Here is a 22,753-nt window from a genome sequence, read left to right on the forward strand (position 1 = left end):
AATCCAAAATAGCTGCTGAAGTTTCCTTTTGAAACTTCAGATGAGCTAGTGGGGAAGAAATAGGCAGGTAGGAACAGGGCCAGCACCTCCATTGAGGCAGGTCCGGCAACCACCTCCAGCGCTGAGGCACCGGAGGGGGTGCCAGGGGTGAGGGTGCACGTTGCGGAGCTGGCGGCAGCAGCGCATGGGTGGCTGAGCAGGAGGGATGGGAAGCCATCCGCGCGCTGCCCCGGCCACCTGCCATGTCTGGCCCACAGCTACTGCAGCCTCCCAGCCCTCCCATGTTGCTGCCACTGCCAGCATGCACCCCAGGTCGGGAGCAGCCGCTGCAAGCCAGGTGCAGCAGGCTTCCAGAGTGGCGCGTGGAGCAATGGAGCAGGAGGGCTGGGAGGACTCACGTGTGCCTTCCCAGACACCCACCATGCCCTGATGGGAGCGCACGCCAGTGGTGGCAGCACAGGGCAGTCTGAGCAGGCAGCCCTCCTGCCTAGCCGCCCGCTGCCCCACAGTCTGGGTGCATGCGTGCGCTTTGCGTGCGAGGGGGCAGGAGCAGACCTGAAGCTGCCCCTGGCCTCAGGCACCAGAAACGCTGGTGCTGGCCCTGGGTAGGAAAGACTAGAAGGAAGACCTGGATAGAAAGGAGAAAAAAAACAATGGAACAATGGGAGCTGGAGGGAGAGAAGGAAGCAAGGAAAGAGGAGATCTGAGGGCCAAGCTACACATGACGAATGACACTTGAATGGCAAGTGTATTTCTCCCTGTTCACTTGCCCTCCACTCAATCCACTTGCTGTTCAAGTGTCATTCGTCATGTGTAGCTTGGCCCTGAGGGAGAGGGAGGGAAGGAATAATTGCAGGAAAAATAACAGATAGGGAGAACTGGAATAGGTGGTGGGAGGAAATGATGGAAGCAGGAAAAGGGGGGAAACTGCAGGGACAGCAAGGGGAAGGAAAGCAGAGACAGTATGAAGAGGAAGATCAATGTGGGGGGGGGATGAGACGAGGGAAGAGCCCTCTCTGGTTCCCTGCTTATTCTATTATATGCCGTGGGTTGCAGCCTGCTTTTCCACACTACCAAATAGTCCATATATGTTATAAAATGGAAGTACCACTATCCCAGTTCTTCTTTTTGGATAGTTCTTCCAGTTATTTAAAGTTTTGGCTTAGGAGAATAGGGTGGCCTGAACACATCGTGGATATCAGACAACACCAGGACACTGCAAGTATCCAAAGTCTGTCCTTAAAACACAGACTGCCCACATGGCAATAGAAAAGAATGTGCATAGATAGATTCACAGTGATTCTCACAATTGCTAGGGCTGGAAAAAAGTAGAAATATAGTTATGAACAGCGCAGATCCTTTCCCATGAAATTATGGGCAGAAACAAGGCTGTGGCTGCTAAGGATAGGGAAAACTGAAGATGAACTCAGTCTCAGTAACTAACAATGGGTTTAGTTTTGTTCTCTTGTGGATTGGTATGAGGTACAACCATATAATGTCATAAAATTCACTACCAGTTTATAAGAAAGTAGGAATTGCCATATTGCCTCAAACTGAAGGTAAACATAATAGCATCGAACTGAAGATCCACTCTGTGTCTAACAGACTGATCAGCCTTATGCTTCAACAAGCTCACATGCAGAAAATAGGATTGCTAACTCCAGGTTAGAAAATTCCTGGAGATTTGGGGATCAAGTCTGAGGAAGGTGGAATATGGGTAGGGGAGGGAAATCAGCAGGTATGTGAAATCCATACCATCCATCCTCCAAAGCTGCTGTTTTCTTCAGGGGAACTGTTCTCTGTAGTCTGGAAATTCTGGGAGAACTCCAGACTTCACCTGGAGCTTGGCAACCCTCAGGACATGACTGACACAGCCATTCTTTGCTTTGCTTTTGTCCCCAACATCTGGTAATTGGCAGAGGTTGAGACTACCATGATGAACTTTGCATGAGGTCCCTGACAACGAGAACAGCTTTGTACCTTCGATGATATTGTGGACCCTCTTAATATCATAGAATTCCAAGTAACTTTTTACATACAACACTTCCCCGGACCCTCACCCACTCCATCATCACACCCTACTCTTGTACAGTGGGATGTACAGGCAAAACCTTCAGGGATCAGTGGAGTGTTTGAGATACAATCTATGAAAATACTTAGCCCTGGCCTTTGATTGCTTTGTTAATGCTTGTTTGAGGTAGGCATTGAAATACCTCTCCATTCAGTGGACTAAGTGTGCAAAGTATTAGTGCCTAAAGCTATTGTACAGTGGCCAGTTAGCAACAGAATTAAGGCTCCCTGTTCCATTTTGTTGGATTTAGTTCTTAGATACAACAATACGCTTGCCAAAGGATCTTGCCATTTAACTATTACTGTTTTTCTTTTGTGATGAGGTGTTCATTTTGTTATCTGAGAGGCAGCTGGTACTTCTGTCAGTTATCAGATAACAAACGTGTACATTTTTGTCTAGCCTTTACTTTTTAAAAAAACCTTTCATTAATGGCTTTTTAATGTATTTTACTGAAAGATGACTATCGCAGGATCCTTCTTAAACATCACATTCCTGAGGTATTTTCTCTCGAGAGCTCAGCCTTCTGCAACTGCCAATCACCCATCGGCAGAAGTACATCTCTGACCTCTTACTGGATTACCGTGACTAAATGTTCTCATGGCAATGTCGTATTTCAAATTAACCTCAGATGGCACAATAGTTCCTCACTGACTTTCTGCAGTTAAAGCTCACCTCCTGTTGGTTATCTGAAATCAAATGACTGCTCTATTGAAAAAACTAAATATGTACCAAACTGTAAAAACTGTTCTTATTGCAACCCCCCCCCCCAACACTAGTCTCTTGGGAAAGGGGCTCGTATTTATATAAGCATGCCAGATAGAAGCCCCTTTTTCTGGTGTTTTCTTCTTGTTCGTAGTGATTTACTATGGTTTTTTTTTCATACAAAAGCTTCATTTCTGAATTGAGTACTTTGTCAGGCTTCTAATGGCCATGTTAGTGATACCTTTATATAAAGCAAGTGGGGTCTTAAAACATGGAGGTTTGGAAGAGGGCTGTGATTGCCACACCCAGGTTGGGAAATTCCAGGAGATCTTAGAGGTGGAGCCTGGAGAGGGTGGGGCTTGGGGAGAGGTTAGAGCTCAGTGGTTATAATGCCATAGAGTTCATAATCCAAAGCAGCCATTTTCACCAGGGGAACTGATCTCTGTCATCTGGAGATGAGCTGTAATTCCAGGAGATCTCCAGCCACCACCTGGAGGCTGGCCACGCTAATGGGCACATGTGTAAAACTCATAGACTGAAATGTAGTTGGAGCATTAAAATGATGGCACAACCCCACACAGCTGAAATCAAGCTGCTAACAAAAGACATGCCCTCTGTCAGCCCACCACAAAAGATATTTATTTAATTAATTTGAAATATTTGTGTCCTGATCAATGAGACTCAAAGTGGCTTATATAAAGTGCTATGAGAAACATTTTTAAAAAGAGAAACAAATTATGTCAAAATTACATGCACAAGTTCAATAATATGGGGCAGAATGTCCATTCAATGCCACTTGTTCATGTAGATATACAGCTCACTTCTACAACACTGACAAATTGGAAAGGCATCATTATTTTTAATCAGTGCTAAGTTTTTAGTTGTTTAAGTTTGGCTCCAATCAGGAAGTCAAATCCTCTTCAAACTTAATGTTTTTTCTGGAGGCTCCCTGATTATTCGTTTCTTATAAATTAAGATATGTTATAGCTTTATACTAACATAAAGCTCAAACTACTGCTTAAAAGACACAAAGAGGGGGAAATAAGCCAACCAGAAACAGGACTCCTGATACCATAGAACTCTAAACTGAGCCCACAAGATCTACTAAAAACTTCAAAGATGTTTATGCAGTGGGATGTCCTTTATAGCTGAGGAAATAGCAGGTACTAAAATTCCTTGTCTTTAATTTTTTATTGAGCGATCTTCTTACATAATCATTGCAATTGGTACTATGTGGTGCCCAGGGGCCCCCTCCTAGGTGTAGCAATGCAGATTTAATTTGCCAAATTACAGATCTTATTTGTATGTAGATATGAATCTTATTTGTATTGACTTTAATGCTATTGATTCAGGGTAATTAGTTTCAGCACTGTGGCCTTAAAAGCTCTAGTAAACCTCTGTAGTGGGGCTTATGTTTAACATTTTTGCTCCCAGAAATTTCATTGATGTTCAAAAATGAATTTCTATGGATGGAAAATCCTTAATATGCATTCCTCAATGACTTGCACTCCTTATCATCATAAACGTGATCCCATATTTAATTTCCTGCTATCTACTACCTAATCTCCATTTTACCATTCACTTTTGAGCAAACCTCACTTTACTGTACCGGAATTGGCTTTAGATTGCTTTGGGCAACTGTTTATATGGTCTCATAGAATCCATATTTTTGGAGCCATACTAATAGTACTCCCAAAGATCTAACTGTGTATTACTTTTCCTGAATGATCAGTGTTTTGCAACTCCTTTTGCATATGTGCCTCATGTCACCAAATGGCATCTGACATGTTTTTGAGTTGATGGGCATGCCTAGCATGGTGCTATGTTTTGAATTGTATGCAGGAACAACTAGACACCCAGTGGTGCTAACTTTGTAAAGTGTTGATACATGACAAGAAGATGCTAGGAGACCCACCAATGGAATGTTGTCATTGTACACCAATAACCTTTCAGTTCCAACCCTTGATCCCAAAGTCACTCATAGCTGCTGCACTGCTTGAGCTGCATTGTTTCCTACACCCACAGACAGTCACCTTTTAGCTCTCACACAAGGACCCCAAAATCTGTTAAAGGGTTCTTACTGCAATTTGTGAGTTAAGCTATGGAGTTCCGACCAACTGCAGTGCTAATGGTCACTTGAGAGAGTGAAGATTCACTGGCTAACAAAACGAGAGGGTATTTTTTTTTCAGTGTACAGATTTCCTCCATAACGGACCATGCATCTGTAGAACACTGTCTCCCCCTGCCCCAGCACACATATACAATTTCGATTTCCTACTATATGATTTATTTAGTAAGGTGGCTTACCACCCCCCAAAGCCCCACTCAGATCAATAAAACAAAAATAAAAATAATCAGAAAGAGAACCATAATCACATCATGTTTCTATGAGTAGCAAGACTTAAGAGGAATTCAATATCAAGCACTTGTACAAACCTATCTTTACCTGATGCTTGAAGTACAATGATGAGACTGAGCAGTTTTCTCTGGGGAGGCTCATACTCTACACCTGTCACTGCACTGTAAAACACCCACTGCTCTTCAGACAGCAGAGGGAAATGCAACAGGGCCTCTGAGAAACATCTTAATCACTCTAGGCTCATCTTGTAGAAGAAACTCTTGATGAATACAGAATATTGTATCTTTATGACCTGAATTAAATGGCCTCTTTAATCAAAGTTATTTGAATATAGGAAAATGCAAGAAATTGGTCTGAAGTTCATCATATCTGATCTGTGTTGATTTGATTCTAGTAGAATGAACATGAATTCTCAGCACATGTACAAGATTTAGAATCAGAACACACACACACAATGTGATCTTCATCTAGGTTTCACCATATTTTCTATACAAAAGTAATTTCTGTGTAATAAGTTTATAAATGGTATGAATCTATATATTTGCCACAAATAAATAGAGTAGCTCTCAGTGTTATTGAGTTGTTAGGCCAGCGATGTAGGCAGGCGTGTGACTGAAATTTTGAAGAGAGGGAAAATACCGTACTAACTGTATATTTATATGAAACAGATCAGATGTATATTAAGGGTTCAGTTGCATTTGATGAACTAAAACCACTTTAAACAAAATGACTTGCCAAGTTTCACCTTTCACTATCAGTTACATAAACCATTACTAAATAGGTAAAATGATCCAGTGCAGGCCTATCTTGTTCAGCTATTAACAGTGATTTTGAGAGAATTTTCTTTCCTAAGAGGCAAGAGAAAGATGGAGACTGATAGATTTTTTAAACAACTGAAGTGGTATAATGGAACAATTAGGACAATAATTTTTTCTCACTATTATCTTTGGTTAAACAGAATGTGCATGTTTTTATAATGTTTTAGTAATCTGAAAAAAAAATTTAATTAGAGACAATGGCAAGAGAAGAGTTTGTCCTCTGGGGAAAATAAAATGATGGTTCTATTTTAAGCTCTCGCAGAATCGATGGATGTCCCCAACCTAGCATAGTTCTGTTTGGCCACTGCAAGAAGAGCACTGAGAGAGAAAATTCTTTAGGTCTTGATCCTAACCTCCTTAGTACACTGTTAAGTAGCAACTTTAACATGAGGTCACATTTCATGACCTTGTGCTAGCACAGTAGTAGGCGAACTGCATCACAAATGCTTATACATTTGGCATAGACTAGGGCCATTGGGCTATTTTGAGAAGTAACACAAATCAGATTAGCTTGACCTGGTCAGCATTGTGTTTCTAAAAGAGATTTCAAAGTACCCTTTAAGGTATTTTTGTGCGCTATAATGTACTTACCATATGGTTAGGCTAAAATATAAAGCATTTTTGCAATATATTATGTTGATATATTTTGTTGTTTTTAACTACTTTTTTGTGTTTACCCTCCTACACTTCAGATAATAAATGGAAAGGTTTTCACCCTAAAATTACAAAATGGAATGCAAAATGTTTCCATCCCATGATACCCACATTTGGTCAATACAGGAAGTTACATAAGTCAGTATATCTTTACCTAAATGCAGTGAAATCTTCTTATAGTGTCTAAGAATTTGACCCCATGAAGTAAAATCATTCGGGAACAGAAGCAGACTATAATTGATTTACATGTGGCTTCTATGTAAAAGAGAAAAGTAGCAATAGCAGACTATAATTGATTTACATGTGGCTTATGACAAAGCACATTGTGGGAAACGGGGCCTAATTTCCAAGCTGGCAAACCCATTGCCACCTCCAGCCGGGAGTTTGGGAAATCTTCACAACTCCTCGGTTGATTTTGGCTTATTATGTGCCTTACAATTGTGTTCTGGAAGCAAGAAAATTGATTTTGGCTTTTCGTTGTGCCTTATATTTGAGTTTTGATAGCAAGAAAATTAAACTCTTTTGTACGTGGTCCTGTTCTTCGGCTTCGCTTCATTTTGTTTGGGACCACCCCCTCTTGGATTTGCCATTGGAAAAATATATGCAAGATGAGCAACATTGGTGGTTAATAAATATGCTACAAAGCTTTGTAAAACTAATAAAGACTGGATTTTGCAATATGCCCAAGCTACATTGAAAATGACCACCCAGATGAACTGTGGAAGAAAATCAAGGATATCATCCTTGAACCTGCACAGGAGTATGTGCCATACAAGAAACAAATCAAAACCCAACCATGGCTTACAGAGGATACCATCCAGATTGCAGACAGGAGAAGAGCTTCCAAGGCTATGGGTAAGATGGATGAGGCAAGGCGACTAAATGCAGAATTTCAAAGAGAAGCCCGGAAGGATAAAAACAAACATTTGAATGCTCACTGCGCCAGTCTCGAAGAAACATACAAGAATGGACGCACCAAACAACTACTTGCCACAGTGAAACAAATAAAAAAGCCTTTTTCTACTCATCAAGCAACCATCAAGGGGCGAGATGGAATTGAGCTAAGTGACCAACATGATATCAAAGAGCGATGGCTAGAGTACACAGAAGAACTGTATTCCAGCCCTATTAATGATCAACCAGATGACTATTTAGATAATAGCGAATTGGAACCAGACTTGTTGGAGAGTGAAATAGAATGGGCAATTCAGCAACTCCCAAACAACAAGGTGCCAGGCATTGATACTATTCCAGCTGAGCTCCTCAAGCCTGTCCCAAGAGCTGCACTAACAGCTCTATGTCGAGCCATCTGGAGGACCTGTACCTGGCCAAAGGACTGGAAACGATCAGTATTCATTCCCCTTCCTAAGAAGGGTGATGCCAGGGATTGTGCCAATTATCGCACAATTGCCCTTATACCACATGCTAGCAAGATCTTACTGAAAATCATCCAGAAGCGTTTGGGGAACATTTTCAACCATGAACTCCCTGATGTCCAAGCCGGCTTTCGCAGAGGCAGAGGAACCAGGGATCATATCGCCAACCTCAGGTGGATTATGGAGAAATCAAAAGAATATCACAAAGACCTCTATATTTGCTTTGTTGACTATGCCAAAGCCTTCGATTGTGTCGACCATAGCAAGCTCTGGCTTGCATTGAAGCAGATTGGAGTACCAGCCCATATAATCAGACTGATCAGATCACTGTACACTGACCAAGAAGCGACAGTACGAACTAGATATGGAGACACAGATTGGTTTAAGATCAGAAAAGGCACCAGACAAGGCTGTGTTCTCTCCCCATTCCTCTTCAACTTATACGCAGAAGTAATCATGAGGAAGCTCAACCTGGATGAAATGAACATTGGGGTAAAGGTCAGTGGCAGATCAATCAGCAACCTGCGATATGCAGATGACATTACATTGCTAGCAGAGAAGGCTAAAGATCTGAAGCCTCTGATCATGAAACTAAAGACAACAAGTGAAGTAATGGGGCTTCAGCTGAACATCAAAAAAACAACAACAAAGATCATGACCAACACTAACAAACGAGTCCATATCAAGATAAACAATGATGAGATCGACGTGGTTGACAACTTTGTCTTCCTGGGTTCACAAATCAATAACAGGGGTGACTGGACACCTGAAGTAAAGCGGCAAATCACACTTGGACGCTCAGCAATGGTCAGCATGGATTCAATCTGGAAATGCAAAGATGTCACAATAAGCACCAAGCGCCGACTGGTCACAGCCATTGTGTTTCCTATAACAACCTACGGATGTGAGACATGGACCTTAACAAAAATGGACAGGAGAAAAATTGACTCATTCGAACTGTGGTGTTGGAGACGACTCCTGAGGATCACTTGGACAGCAAAAGTAACAAACCAAGCTGTCTTGGAACACATAAAACCTGACATGTCTCTGGAGGGGAAGATTACAAAGCAGAAGCTCAGCTATTTTGGGCACGTAATGCAGGCCAACTCACTAGAAACATCAATGATGCTAGGAATGGTGAGTGGAATGAGGAAGAGAGGAAGACCAAAAACCTGCTGGCTCAATACCATCATGAAAGACACTGGACTGAACATGAAGGAATTGAAAGAAGCAGTCAGAGACAGAAAGGCCTGGAGGGATACGATCTACAGAGTAGCCAAGGATCGGACACGATTAAATGGCTAGGATTGGATTGGATTGGATTGGACATTGAGCAATATTGGTTTGGAATTCATTGTGATAATAGTTCTATAATTGTTATATGTATCCCCTTGATGGTGATGGAAAAGGGTGTATGTGGATCCATTTAATGGGTTTGACTCCTGTAATTTCATCCAGTGACCTGATAAACCAAGACAAATGAAACAATTGTTAAACAAGTATTTTAATAACCCTTCTACCAAGAAGTCTTACAAAATAACAAACACATGCCAGATCTGAAAGACACATTCATTTCAATGAGCTGATTTAATAAAAGTGGCCAATGTACAGACAACTGAATAATATTCTGTTTTTACTTACACTGAGGTAAGTCCCCCCATGTGCCCCTCCCATGACCCCCCGCATCCCACAGGTTGGCTTCAGTGGATCTGGCAACCCTTTGTATGTAGCATCTGCAAGAATACTTCAAGAACAAGAAAAGTGACTAGTTAGAATTCTGTTTCAAGAACATAATACTGAGTGCTTCATTTTGCCAATAATCCTTGTTTCTTAAAGTTTAAATGAAAGATCCAGGTAGGTAGCTGAAAAATAAGCATTTTAAACTATTTTTTTCTTAAATTCAGTTAAAAGATTCAGCACTTGAAGATGTAGTTGAGCTTTTTCTTCCAATGGGTAGCCAACATTTTATAAAACCATTCCTATTGTTATGAAAATGTTTCATTGGGCTTTTTGTCATATTCTTTTGTTCCTGTATCCTGTGGTTGCTTTTGACTGTTTAAAGGTCAGGTCAAAGGTACTGAATGGTGGACCATTGCTATGTTGAGTGTAAGTGAACCCAAGAATGGCCCCTCTGATTGATCATCTATTTAAACAGTGAGAATGTTATGCCTTTTGGATTAAAATGTAACCCAGGGCACTTGGGGAAGTGGAACCACTGGTCGTTGGTGAAATATGCGTAGAGAACTTTCTATTGCTTGGGATGTTTGAAGTGGGCCTTGAATTCAGAGTGGATCTCTTAGGTCTTCTTCCCATAACCTCTGCAATGACTTTTCCCCCTGTGTGCACACACACATCCATTTATAAGATCTTCATACAGTATGTTGGGGGGAACAGTAACGGCATGACCACAAGAAGAAGCTAAATATGAAGAATGTTCGCCAATCCTTTAAAGCAACTTTTAAAATAAAACTTGGCTATTAAATCATAACTTCACCTGCTGTATTAAGTGAGATTAGATTTCAAAATCTATTATCTGATTCTTTGTAAATGTTTTATAATATACATTATTTCAAGGCCATTCTTGTCAAAAATATATTATGAATTTTATGGATGTACCAGGAACTGATTTAAATTTTTGGCTCTCAGGGCTGGTTGCAGCTTATTATACCAAATGTAAAACAAAGGAGAAATTGAGACTAAAGATCATTGTTAATGTTCACTCCCACCTTATGCTGAGGCATTACTGTTGCTGCTAAGTAGCAATAAAATCATATCCGTGACGCCAGCTCCTGTGCTTGTCCATTACAGTCTTGTCTAATGATGCTGACTATGATGTAGTAACTGCTATTTGGAGCTTTTCTTTCTGAAGACATAAATAAGTTGTCATGATCAGACAGGGCATTTCTACAATATTTCAAAAGTGTGTGTGGTGGTGGTGGGGATCTGAAGCCAAGAATGCATATGAGAATCATTAAAACTAAGCCAAAGCAAGAGGAAAGGTGAGGCATAAATGTTTTAATAAATAAACAAAACATGTAAAGACATAGCTTGAGAGGTGAGTTTATTGTGGATCTGCACTTGTCTCATTTGGGGAAGATGTAGAAACTTCCAAACAGTGTTAAATTCAGAAGCATCCGGTACTTCTGGTTTCCCAAAGAAATCATCTATGAAGAATGATGATTAGCTGGCTATTGTGTCAATCATAAAGCGACGCTGCTCCCATTTCCCTATCCTAAATTGCAGAGTGCTGATTGGTTAGTCCTTTTGGCACTCAGCAAATCATCTCTCCCCACAGCAGTGCAACAACTTTAATTAGACATGGGCACAAATCGAAATATGAATCAAATTTCATGACAAATCGGACTGATTCATGTATCGTGAAAATGAATTCCGTGAGGTCGTGTTTTTCACGAAATCCACGCCTTTTGGGACCGATTCATTTGATTTGTGAATGCTTTGTGATGCCAGACAGGCTGGTGCCGATCCATTGATTTCCTAGGCAACATAGGCCTGGAACGTCTGCAGACATTTTGTTGCCGTGGAAACCCCAATCTTAACCTACATAACCTTGATAGGCAATTCTTCCTGCCAATCTGAGAACTGAGCAAAGCTACAAATGACGAATTACATGTGGTGGGTCTGCACAAGTTTACCTGAGAACTTTAGTCAGAGACTCCTTCCCATCTCTGTGGAGTAGTGGCGGCAGCGACAGCCTCAGCAGCTCCTTCTGCCACTGCTTGCTGCTTGCCAGCTTCAGCCTGACTCTTTGCCTCCCATCTTCCTGCTGCTCTGACATGCCTTCCCACCCTCCACACCAAAGCTATCCTGAGTGGATCCACTCTGCTCAGCTTTTCCTTCAAGAACTTGGAGGCAGGGGGAGGGGATGTTAGAGCAGCAGGATGGGAGGATAGGAAGGAAAAGTCAGCAAAAGAGAACCTGAAGAGAGGAAAACCCAAGCAGATCTGCTCCACTTGACTTTTCTTCCAGCAGCAGCAGAAAGCAGAAGGACAGGAGGCCAGGAGAGAAAAGTCAGGAAAGAGAGCCTGAAGAGAGCTACTTGGAGGGTGGCAGGAGGAGAGCCTGCTGAAGTCTCCATGTGAGTTTGGCATCTCTGGGTATGAAGGGGGCCATTGTAGGGCCCCAAGATCTGATGAATCACGAACCTAACAAATCATTTTGTGAAATAAGACAATTTCATGAAAGTTTGTGGTTCATGGTACACGATGAACCATGAAACTCAGGGTTCATTTCCCCCGCATTTCATGCCCATCTCTAGCTTTAATACAAACTTCTGAACTTCAAGGAGGGGTTTGGATTTCTCTCCAAATTACAACTGAACTCCAGACTACAGAGATCTATTCTCTGGAGGAAAAAACTGAAGAGGATTTTGAGATTTTTGAAAAGTTAAGTGCAACTTCAGGGATAGCAGCCAGATATACCAACACAAAGGTTTATGATCAAAAGATTAGTATGACATACAGAATACATACATACAGAAAGCTACAAGTAACGTAAAGTGGGAGAAAACAGCAGAGCTTAAATTGATAAATACAGATTTTTCTCCCCAAGCAAAGCATTCTCCCCACTGAATGTCATTGCATCCAGTTGCCAGTCAACTGTTTGAGGCAACAGAGTAAGCAGCGAAAGGGTCAGATCCTCAGGTAGGTGTGTCCTCCAAATGTGAGTGGAATCAGACTTGGAAAGATCATCAGGAGTTTGTATTTTTCATCCTTTTAGGTCAACCACCTGAGTCCTAGTTTACGCGTGTAGTAGAATTAGGCTTGCCAGGTACTTGCCAGTGGTGGGCAAACTTCTAGCAATTGTCCACCTCTAGTGGGCAACCTGGGCAAATTGGCGGCATATGCACTCTAAGCCAGTATGCAATGACATCACTTCTGGAAGTGACATCATTGCACTGGCTGCAGGAGTGCCCCTGTGCTTCTCACAGGCCCGATTCTTTAAGAATCACTTTGTTTGGGACTAAAATAATCTCTGCACGAAGCATGAGAGCACTCCCGCGGCAAGTGCAATGATGTCACTTCTAGAAGTGTAATCATTGTACTGATCATGGAAGTGCTCCCACGCTTCACATAGGGCTGGTTCTTTAAAATTTGGACTGTTTGGGGCTGCTATTGATCCTGTATGAAGCGTGGGTGCACTCTCGGGTGGCACGCAATGACATCACCTCCAGAAGTGACATCATTGTGTGCTGGCCAGGAGTGCTCCTGTGGTTCATGCAGGGTTGATTCTTAAAGAATTGGCCTATTTGGGGCCACAATCAGCCCTGCACAAAACATAGGAATGCTCCTGCGGCCACCATGATATCTTCACTTCCAGAAGTAACATCATCACATGCTGGCCAGGAGTGCTCCCATGCTTTGTGCAAAGCTGATTCTTTACAATTGAAGCCCAGCAAGTTTGAAGCCTGATAAGTACTGCCCCCCCCTCCACTGGTTGCCGGGGAGACTGGCAACCCTAAGTAGAATGGAGTTGGTAGAATTCTGAGGTGGCAGTGTGGGCTTGTAGCATTTCAGACTGTAGGGCAGAGATTCATATTTTCAAGATTCCCTTGTTTAAAACCTATCCAAAGAAAGAGAGATTCTAACTTAGCTTATTACATGCTATAATAGTTTTCCAGTTCCAGGAGTATTGTTGGAGTACTTGGGAAAATGTAATCCCTTACCTACAGTCTGAAGTGGTACAGTCTATTTTACTAATTCAGCATTCTTCCGTTTTGTTAGCTCCATGCAGGGCTTTTTTTTGAGGGGGAATGCTTCGGAACAGCATTCTGGCAACTCTAGAATCTGCCCACATGGTTCCTTTGGTCCTGTGGGCTCTGCAGAGGAAGGTAAGCTGCTTTGAGTTCATTCTGCTTTCTTGAGTGAGAGAGAGAGAGAGAGAGAGAGCAAGCAGACACTGCTCGGGCCAGGTGTGGGCTCTCCAGAGGAGGTTTAGCTGCTTTGAGTTCACTCTGCTTTCCCCCCATTCCTCTGTAAGTGAGAGAGAGAGAGAGAGAGCTGGGGCCCAGCACAGACTCTCCAGAGGAGGCTAGCTGCTTTGAGTTCATTCTGTTTTATTTTCATTAGGGGAGTGGGTGGGTGTATGTGTCCTGCATTGAGTTCATTCTGTTTTCTTTTGGGGGGTGGGGTGGGGCTGTGTGTGTGTGTTGCTTTGAGTTTATTCTGCTTTCATTTCATTCAGGGGTTTGTGTGCATGTGTGTGCTGCTTTGAGTTCATTGTTTTATTTTCATTCAGGGGTGGGTGGGTGGGGCTATGTGTGTATGTGTGCTGCTTTTCATGTGTGTATGTGTGCTGCTTTGAGTTCATTCTGCTTTTCTTTTCTTTGAATTGCTCCAGTAAATCAAAACCCTCCCTGAAAATTCAATATTCATAAGATTAGGAATTTCAGACTGTGGAATTTTGAGAAAGAATTTTGGATTTTTTTTTCTACGCTGGCAGAGGGAATCTGTTGGAATTTAGATTTGTGAGACAGTTTGGGGATTTTTAGAGGCCCCCTCCTTCTTGCATATTTTAAAATATGATTCTAAAGAAATGAAATGTTTGGGAAAGGGAATGGAAGATTTCACTTTTTGTAGAGGATACAGAAAGGGAAAAAAACCTTTCTCATAATAGTGTAATTTTCCAAGCTTACTAACATTTATCTTGTCATAATGCATTGTGCTGGGTTCCGGGAAGCAGCACCACTTCTGGGAGTGATGTCACTTTTGGAAGTGATGCCATCATTCATTTCCAGGAGCATGCATGCAAAGCGCATGTGCACATGTGATAATAGAGAGTTCCACCACTTCTTTTCCCAGAAAAAAGCCCTGCCTCCATATATGATGAATGAGCAGTCAAGGCCTGAGATGGTTCCCCATGCCTATGCTGTGGGTCATGATTATAGTGATGAAAAAGCATAATCATACTCAATATGTCAGGAGGGGAAAGAATATCCAAGAACTTCTTTCTCCTGTGCCTGCTGTCTCCATTGAATATAAATACCTGCTCATCTATGTAACAAACTGGGTGGCCTTGGACAAGTGACTGAATTTCTGCTCAGCTGGCCTCTAAAGGTAAAAAGCAAAATGCCACTTGACATCTTTGGAGAAAGCACGAGGAAACAAAATAATAAATACTAAGAGGTTCTTCTACAAACCACTTCCATTTCCGAGCAGATGCTTTCCAAATTTTGCCAAATACCTGGGGAGATTGCTGCTGCTTTTCAAAATCAGCTTCCCAAACTACCCACTGCATCTACCCACTGCATCTACCCACTCATGACATCCAGCTGACAACTATAAGGTCAATGAAAAAGAAAAACTGGGATTTAAAAAAAAGAAAATGAGCAATGCAGCAGGAAGAGCCTGCTTCCACTTAACACTGATGCTGGTTTTCATGAGGTGGTGATATTCCAGTGTGCAATTTTCCAGTTAGAAGAACAATTAGCGATTAGCCCAAAAGGGGAAGTATGCAGAAATGGGATGCCTTACAGGTGTTGGTGGAAGACTGTACATTATGAACACTTCTAGCACTTTAAGTAGTCATATAAAATCAGTCTGAACAACACATATTTACCATTAATGTACAGTCTTATGAATAAGCTAGGGTTAGCAATGATTAGAGGAGATAATTGTTCAGTGTCTCAGCTGAGGCATAGTGGAGGCACCTGGTTCCTCCTTCTTTGCCTTTAGATAGTGAACATATGAACACATGAAGCTGCCTCATACTGAATTGGGCCATGGTTCATCAGGGTCTCTGTATCATCGACTCTGACTGGCAGCAGCTCTGGAGTCTCAGACAGAGGCCTTTCACATCATTTACTACTTGATTCTTTTATTTCGAAAGTCCAAGATTGAACTTGAGATCTTCTGCATCAAAACAGATGCTCTACCATTGAGCCTCATAGCCACATTGAGAAGACATGAAGTCCTGGAGTGAAGACAGTAAAGAACACTGACCATCTAATTGCCAGTGGTAGAGAGATGAAGGGTTAAACTAAATGAGAAAGTGAAAGGTCCATGATCAGAACCTCCCACAACAAGGTAGTTTGTCACCCCAAGAAAGGGGGAATTTTATCTCCTTCCTCCACCTACCACTTTGGTTATTTCCTGAGCAATACATTTTTATAGCACTTATCAAAGTTAATGTCCTGTAAGGTGTTTTGAATATTGGTTGGAACACCAGGATGTAATACCACCTTAAATAAACCAGAAGAGGGAAATAAAACTGAGGCCAAAGTTTGAAGTCACCATAGTTTAAGCCATTTTGCTCAAATTCAATCACATTTAGAACTCATATTTTCAGGGATGCAGTACAGGATGGTCTTGTGAGTAATGTGATTAGTTTCAGCAGATAACTCAGATAATGTACACAGATCTTGTAAAAAAAAAAAAAAGACCAAAGTCTGAATATTAAAATGCCACAGAGATGAATGATAGAGGAGTGGAAGAGGGCCTCTCTCAAGCAGGTCTCTAAGATATGGCATATAAAATTTCTAAATAAATAAGTAGAGGCTCAACTTCCCCTCTCCAAGACCTGAGATTTGGCCAATTGAAACTGACCCCCTTTTAAAGTATAGTTAATAATTGATTCCAAGTTGGCTTTTGATTGGCAAAAATACAGCTGCATGACCTGATCCAAACTGTCCTACAATATCTCTATTAGCCTTTTCCACACAGCAGGAGGACAGGATCATTGAGTTTTCAGCTTTTCATCTGTTTTAACCTAAGATGGAACAAGTGGGTGTTGGAGCAATGACAATGGTCCAGTCAGTGCAAACTGAGATTTGGGCAGAATGCCATCCCAAAGCAACACTGTACCAGAGAGGATGAAGACAGCCCTAATTCATTGTACTTTATTAATTTATGCAAATACCTTGGGGGTCTTGTTTCAAAGAAACAAGTCATAGAAATAGGTGGTCATAAGTGGAAGATATAACACAGTTTCCTGTTAGCCAAACATAGTAGATGAGCCTAGTTGATGAAAGGACAAGGGAGATGGTGAGAGCAAGAGTGGACAAAGACTCATGACGAATACAACAAGGCAAGGGCTTGAGCTCAATTTAAAGTCTACTCTGTTGCAGTAATAATGCCAAAGAAACAATATTTCTTGGTCACTATTGCATCTGTGAAGTGTAGACCTGCAGAACTCTTCTGGAGGATGTGGGCTGCATTATACCTCACCCCACCGTGCTACTTTTGTTCCACACTTTGAAGATACAATCACTCACATTCTAACTTGGATTCTACATTAGCAGTGACAGGATTGAATGGCCCCATGGTGCTGACTTGTTCAATTGTGTAGGATATCTTTCAGCTTATTCAGTCAGAGCATGTGAACAGGATTCTTGGAAATTTGAGACTTATCATCTGCTTGTTGCCCCTGTTGGTTGCTTAAATCTGCTAGGGGAGCTGACAGACTGGTTTGGGGGGACTGTAAATGCCTGCCTGAGAAAAAGGTTGGTCACCGTGCCTGAAAGAGGGCTGTGGTGCATCCACTCCTAAAGAAACCCACTCTGAACCCAGGAGAGTTGATTAACTATCATCTAGTCTCATATGTCTTGAGCAAGGTGAATGAATGAGTGGTGGTCGGGAAATTTCAGGGATTCGAGAACGAAGCAGATTGTTTGGATCTATTCCAATCTGGTTTCAGGCCTGATTTCAGCCTTGGTCGCCCTGCTGCATCCACCTGGGAGATGAACAGGGGAAGTGTGAACCTGTTAATTCTCCTGGACCTCTTTGAGGCTTTTGATAACATCAGTCATGGTATCTCCTGGACCGCTTTTCAGTGTTGGGACTGGGAGGCTCTGTTCTATGGTGGTTTTGGTCCTACCTGAAAAGTAGGTTTCAAATGTAGTGCTGGGGGACTACTGCTCAGCTCCTTGTCTCTGGAATGCCAAGTCCTGCAATGTTCCATCATGTCCCCCATGCTTTTTAGCATCTATGTGAAGACACTGAGGTCATCCAGAGATCTGGGCTAAGTTGCCACCAATATGCAGATGACACTCAGCTTTATCTTGCACTTCAAGCTGATCTCAGGGATGTTGTGGAACCTGTGAACAGGTACCTGGAGGAATGGATGAGGACTAACAAGCTGAAACTTAGGGCCAAGATACAGGTGACAAATGACACTTGAACGGCAAGTGTATTTCTCCCTGTTCACTTGCCCTCCACTCAATCCACTTGCCGTTCAAGTGTCATTCGTCACTTGTAGCTTGGCCCTTAGCCTTGACAAAATTGAGGTAGTACTGGTACCTTACTATTGTGGTGTATGCCCTGGTGACATCTATTGTAAGAGCATTGACCTTCTGGCCAAGCAAATCTTCACAGCCTTGCTTGTACCCCAACCCTACCTTGTTGAAAGTGGGGTCCTTTTTCACTGATCACAAACAACCTGGAAAGTTTGTTTTAGCATAATCTATAATATAGGCTTTTTCATATGCTTAACAATAATATTTTGGATGTGTAAAACCAAGGGGCTGTCTCCTTGTTCTTGGGGAGATGCTGAGCTCATGTGTAATCTGAAAAGCAAATTGGGAGAGAGAACAAATGCACCCTCTGCTCTTGTCATCAATAGCTGACATTTCAGAAGCAGAGTTAAACAGGAGTCCTGTGGCATCTTCAAGACTGAAAAAAATATATTTCAGCATAGGTTTTGTGAGTCAGAGCTTACTTTATTGGATGTGCAGAGTGTATATTCATTTCATGGCACCCCTCTGGAATAGCTTTCAAAAAGAGAAATCTGTTAAGAAAACTCTGCTAAGTGCAGATTTGACATAACAAGTTATACACTATACACTGAGGAAAATGTAAACATGAGCAATTTCTGTCTCAAAAAATCAACTTGGCAGCCTTTGCAGAATTTCATCCACTCCCATGCTTCTGCTCTCTGTCAGTTGTTTTCTCATCTCTTTCAATGATCCATATAATTTCTATGTAAAACATTCGCCTCTGAACACAACTTCACATCCTGAAGTTCAGGATGAAGTAATAAGAATGCCAAGAGGTCCATGGTTGGCTTATAGGCACCTGAAGATCATTGGGAGCCAAACCATTACAGTTCTCATTGCCATTTTAGAGATGAATTTGGCCGTTTAAAAATGCTGCAAGGTCCTGATCCTGCTATGCCACAGGCTCAAGCAGGATGGAGCCTTTGTGGCATTTTTAAATGGCCAGATTCATTTCTAAAATGGCATTGGCAGCCTTAGGTAGGACCTGTGGCCCCTGTAACATCTTGTTTGCCCCTGAGACTTGATAACAGAGCAATCCTAAGCAGGTGAACTCAGAAGAATCCTACTCAAATCTGTCCAGTGGGCATTACTTTCAAGGAAGTGTTCTTGGGATCGCACTGTTATAGTCTAGAGAACACATCTATAAATATACATTCATTCCATATTCTCATCCTGCCTCAGTTTATACACACCCACTGTTCTTTGTCCTTCTTTCTCTTCTCTTTCCCCATTTCTTTTCAGAAGGTCGAGGAGGGTTGTATGCTATAATAAAGCAGTAGGCTGTGACTCCTATCGTCATTTTGAAGCCTTTCTGATTAAAAGGAGTGAGGAGACTTTTCAGAGATAGAAATGAGATGATAATTCATGTACTGTCATTGAATGACCTCCTTAAGTGATCGAGAAATGATTGCCAAACCTGATTTTAAATGTATTACACCAGCTGATTAAAAAATATCAAATGAACTATCATAATAATACAATTCACTACCATGGAATGAAATGAGAAATAAGAGCAAGAAAGGTACCAAACATCCCAATTCAAAGCTTTTTATTGTACTTTGATCCTGTTTTCATTAAACATGGAAGACAATGATTATCAAGGGCTTTAAAAGAGAGGCTTTTGCAAATACAGCATTATTAATAATGGTTATAAAAGCAGCATTTAATGGGTTTAGAATTGCTTTTCTTTTTAAATTTTTGAGAGGGCTTTTTTCCAAAACCCTCCAGTCAACTTTCCATGATTATTAATTCCACTACCATTTTGTCGAAGGCTTTCACGGCTGGAGAACGATGGTTGTTGTGGGTTTTCCGGGCTGTATTGCCGTGGTCTTGGCATTGTAGTTCCTGACGTTTCGCCAGCAGCTGTGGCTGGCATCTTCAGAGGTGTAGCACCAAAAGACAGAGATCTCTCAGTGTCACAGTGTGGAAAAGATGTAGGTCATTTGTATCTACTCAGGAGGGGTGGGGTTGAGCTGAGTCATCCTGTAAGAGTTTCCCAGGGTGTGGAATGCTAATGGCGGGAGGCTTCACTGTATCCTGAGGAGGTTCTTTGCATATGGATTGGTACTTGATGTGCTAATCTTCTCTGCAGGGCTATTGTCGGGGATAGAATGTTTTGTTAGCCTGGTGTTTTTCAGAACTGGAAACCATGCTCTGTTCATTCTTAAGGTTTCTTCTTTCCTGTTGAAGTTTTGCTTATGCTTGTGAATTTCAATGGCTTCCCTGTGCAGTCTGACAAAGTAGTTGGAAGTGTTGTCCAGTATTTTGGTGTCCTGGAATAAGATACTGTGCCCTGTTTGAGTTAGGCTATGTTCAGCCACTGCTGATTTTTCAGGTTGTCCAAGTCTGCAGTGTCTTTCATGTTCTTTTATTCTTGTCTGGATGCCACGCTTTGTGGTCCCGATGTAAACTTGTCCACAGCTGCAGGGTATACGGTATACTCCTGCAGAGGTGAGGGGGTCTCTACTATCTTTTGCTGATCGTAGCATCTGTTGTATTTTTCGGGTGGGTCTGAATACTGCTTGAAGGTTATGCTTTTTCATAAGCTTTCCCATCTGATCGGTAATACCTTTGATATATGGCAAAAACACTTTTCCTGTAGGAGACTGTTTTTCCTTGGTTGTTTGATTCATCCTGGGTTTGATTGCTCTTCGGATTTCATTTCTGGAGTAGCCATTTGCCTGAAGTGCGTGGTTTAGATGATTAATTTCCTCATTGAGAAAGTGCGGCTCACATATCCGTCTTGCACGATCCACTAATGTTTTCATTATGCCTCTTTTCTGTCGGGGGTGGTGATTGGAGTTTTTGTGTAAGTACCGATCAGTGTGAGTTGGTTTCCTGTAGACCTTGTGACCTAACTGAAAGTTTGCTTTGCGGATGACCAGGGTATCCAGGAATGGGAGTTTTCCCTCGATTTCTTTCTCCATTGTGAATTATATGTTCAGGTGGATGTTGTTGAGATGATTCAAAAACCCCATCAATTCTTCCTCCCCATGGCTCCAAATGATAAATGTATCATCCACAAACCGGAACCACACACTAGGTTTGTGGGGTGCTGATTCTAGAGCTCATTCTAGAGCTAGAACCTCCTCAGGATACAGTGAAGCCTCCCGCCATTAGCATTCCACACCCTGGGAAACTCTTACAGGATGACTCAGCTCAACCCCACCCCTCCTGAGTAGATACAAATGACCTACATCTTTTCCACACTGTGACACTGAGAGATCTCTGTCTTTTGGTGCTACACCTCTGAAGATGCCAGCCACAGCTGCTGGCGAAACGTCAGGAACTACAATGCCAAGACCACGGCAATACAGCCCGGAAAACCCACAACAACCACTACCATTTTCTTTTTAGGGAGGGAATAATTTTAAAGCTCACCTGTGTCTTCCTTGTTCTTTGATACTAGTCAAACTACCAGTTTCTCATTGAATACAACACCTTTACTGGAATTTCACAGATTTTGTTCTGTGTACTTAAATGAAAGTGCACAGATCAGTATGAAAACCAGCACTGGGGCAAAACAATCCTCAAAAAGCAGCACTATGGCCTCCTGGACCAGCCCCAAAATAGCATTAGCCCTTGGATGAGGTGAGACTCCTTGACTAGAAGATCCAAGATGAGCCAACTGAGAACTCTTCCCTGTTGCCTCAGACCTTCCTGGAAGTCCCCGCATAGTGGAAACAGTGAGGCTGTTGGGGCCTCAACAAACAACTGAGGTGACTTCCGGTTTGGGATTCATGGAGGTCTAACGCAGCTCCATTTGCGGAGCTGACCGGACTGCCGTTTTAACCGGCCGGAGGGGTGAAAATAACCCGCGGCCGACTGCTCTCAGGCGGGGAGCAGGCAAAGAACGCTCAAGACCCTAGGGTGAGCTAGATCTCGGACGAGGGGGGGGCTCTACGCAAGGAGTCTCCCCCCCGATCCTTGAGGTCCCACCTTGCGACGGGTCGGCTATAATCTCTGCGGCAGTCTTGGGGCCAATTCGACTGGCATAAGACCTACATACCCAAGCTTCGATCGGGGAGGGAAGCCGAGAGGAGAATTTAAGATCGAAACAGCGATTACAACCCGAGAAAGTTGAAGAGAAGGTAAAGATCGCTATCTCTTGAAACGGGACAGATTGATAAAAACAGAGAGGAAAGAAAGTAGATTTTTAAACTGCAACAGACTAGTGAAAAGGAGGTGAAGACTCGGCAGGAGTTGTATTTTAAAAGAGACTAAATTTAAAGAAGTTATTGCAAAAATCGGACTATTGTTTTGAATACCTGTGGTTTTGGAGCTGTGGGAAAAAGACACCATCGCGAGACCTGCTGTGGGAAGACGGGAGACAGGAAGTGCGTAACAACAATAGAGTGGCTGGAGGGAAGCGGCCCTTGCCGACGGACAGGAAGTAGGGAATCGCCATTTTTGAAAGGGGAAGGGTCGCGGCTTCAGCGGAAGAGGAAGTAGGCCATCTTGGATTACAATAACATAGAGAAACCATAGAGAAAAGACGCCCGACATTTTGGATACAAAAAAATTAATTTTGGCAAAGATTGGGAC

The sequence above is a fragment of the Eublepharis macularius genome, chromosome 11 (genome assembly GCF_028583425.1).
Source record: "Eublepharis macularius isolate TG4126 chromosome 11, MPM_Emac_v1.0, whole genome shotgun sequence".
NCBI lineage: Eukaryota > Metazoa > Chordata > Lepidosauria > Squamata > Eublepharidae > Eublepharis > Eublepharis macularius.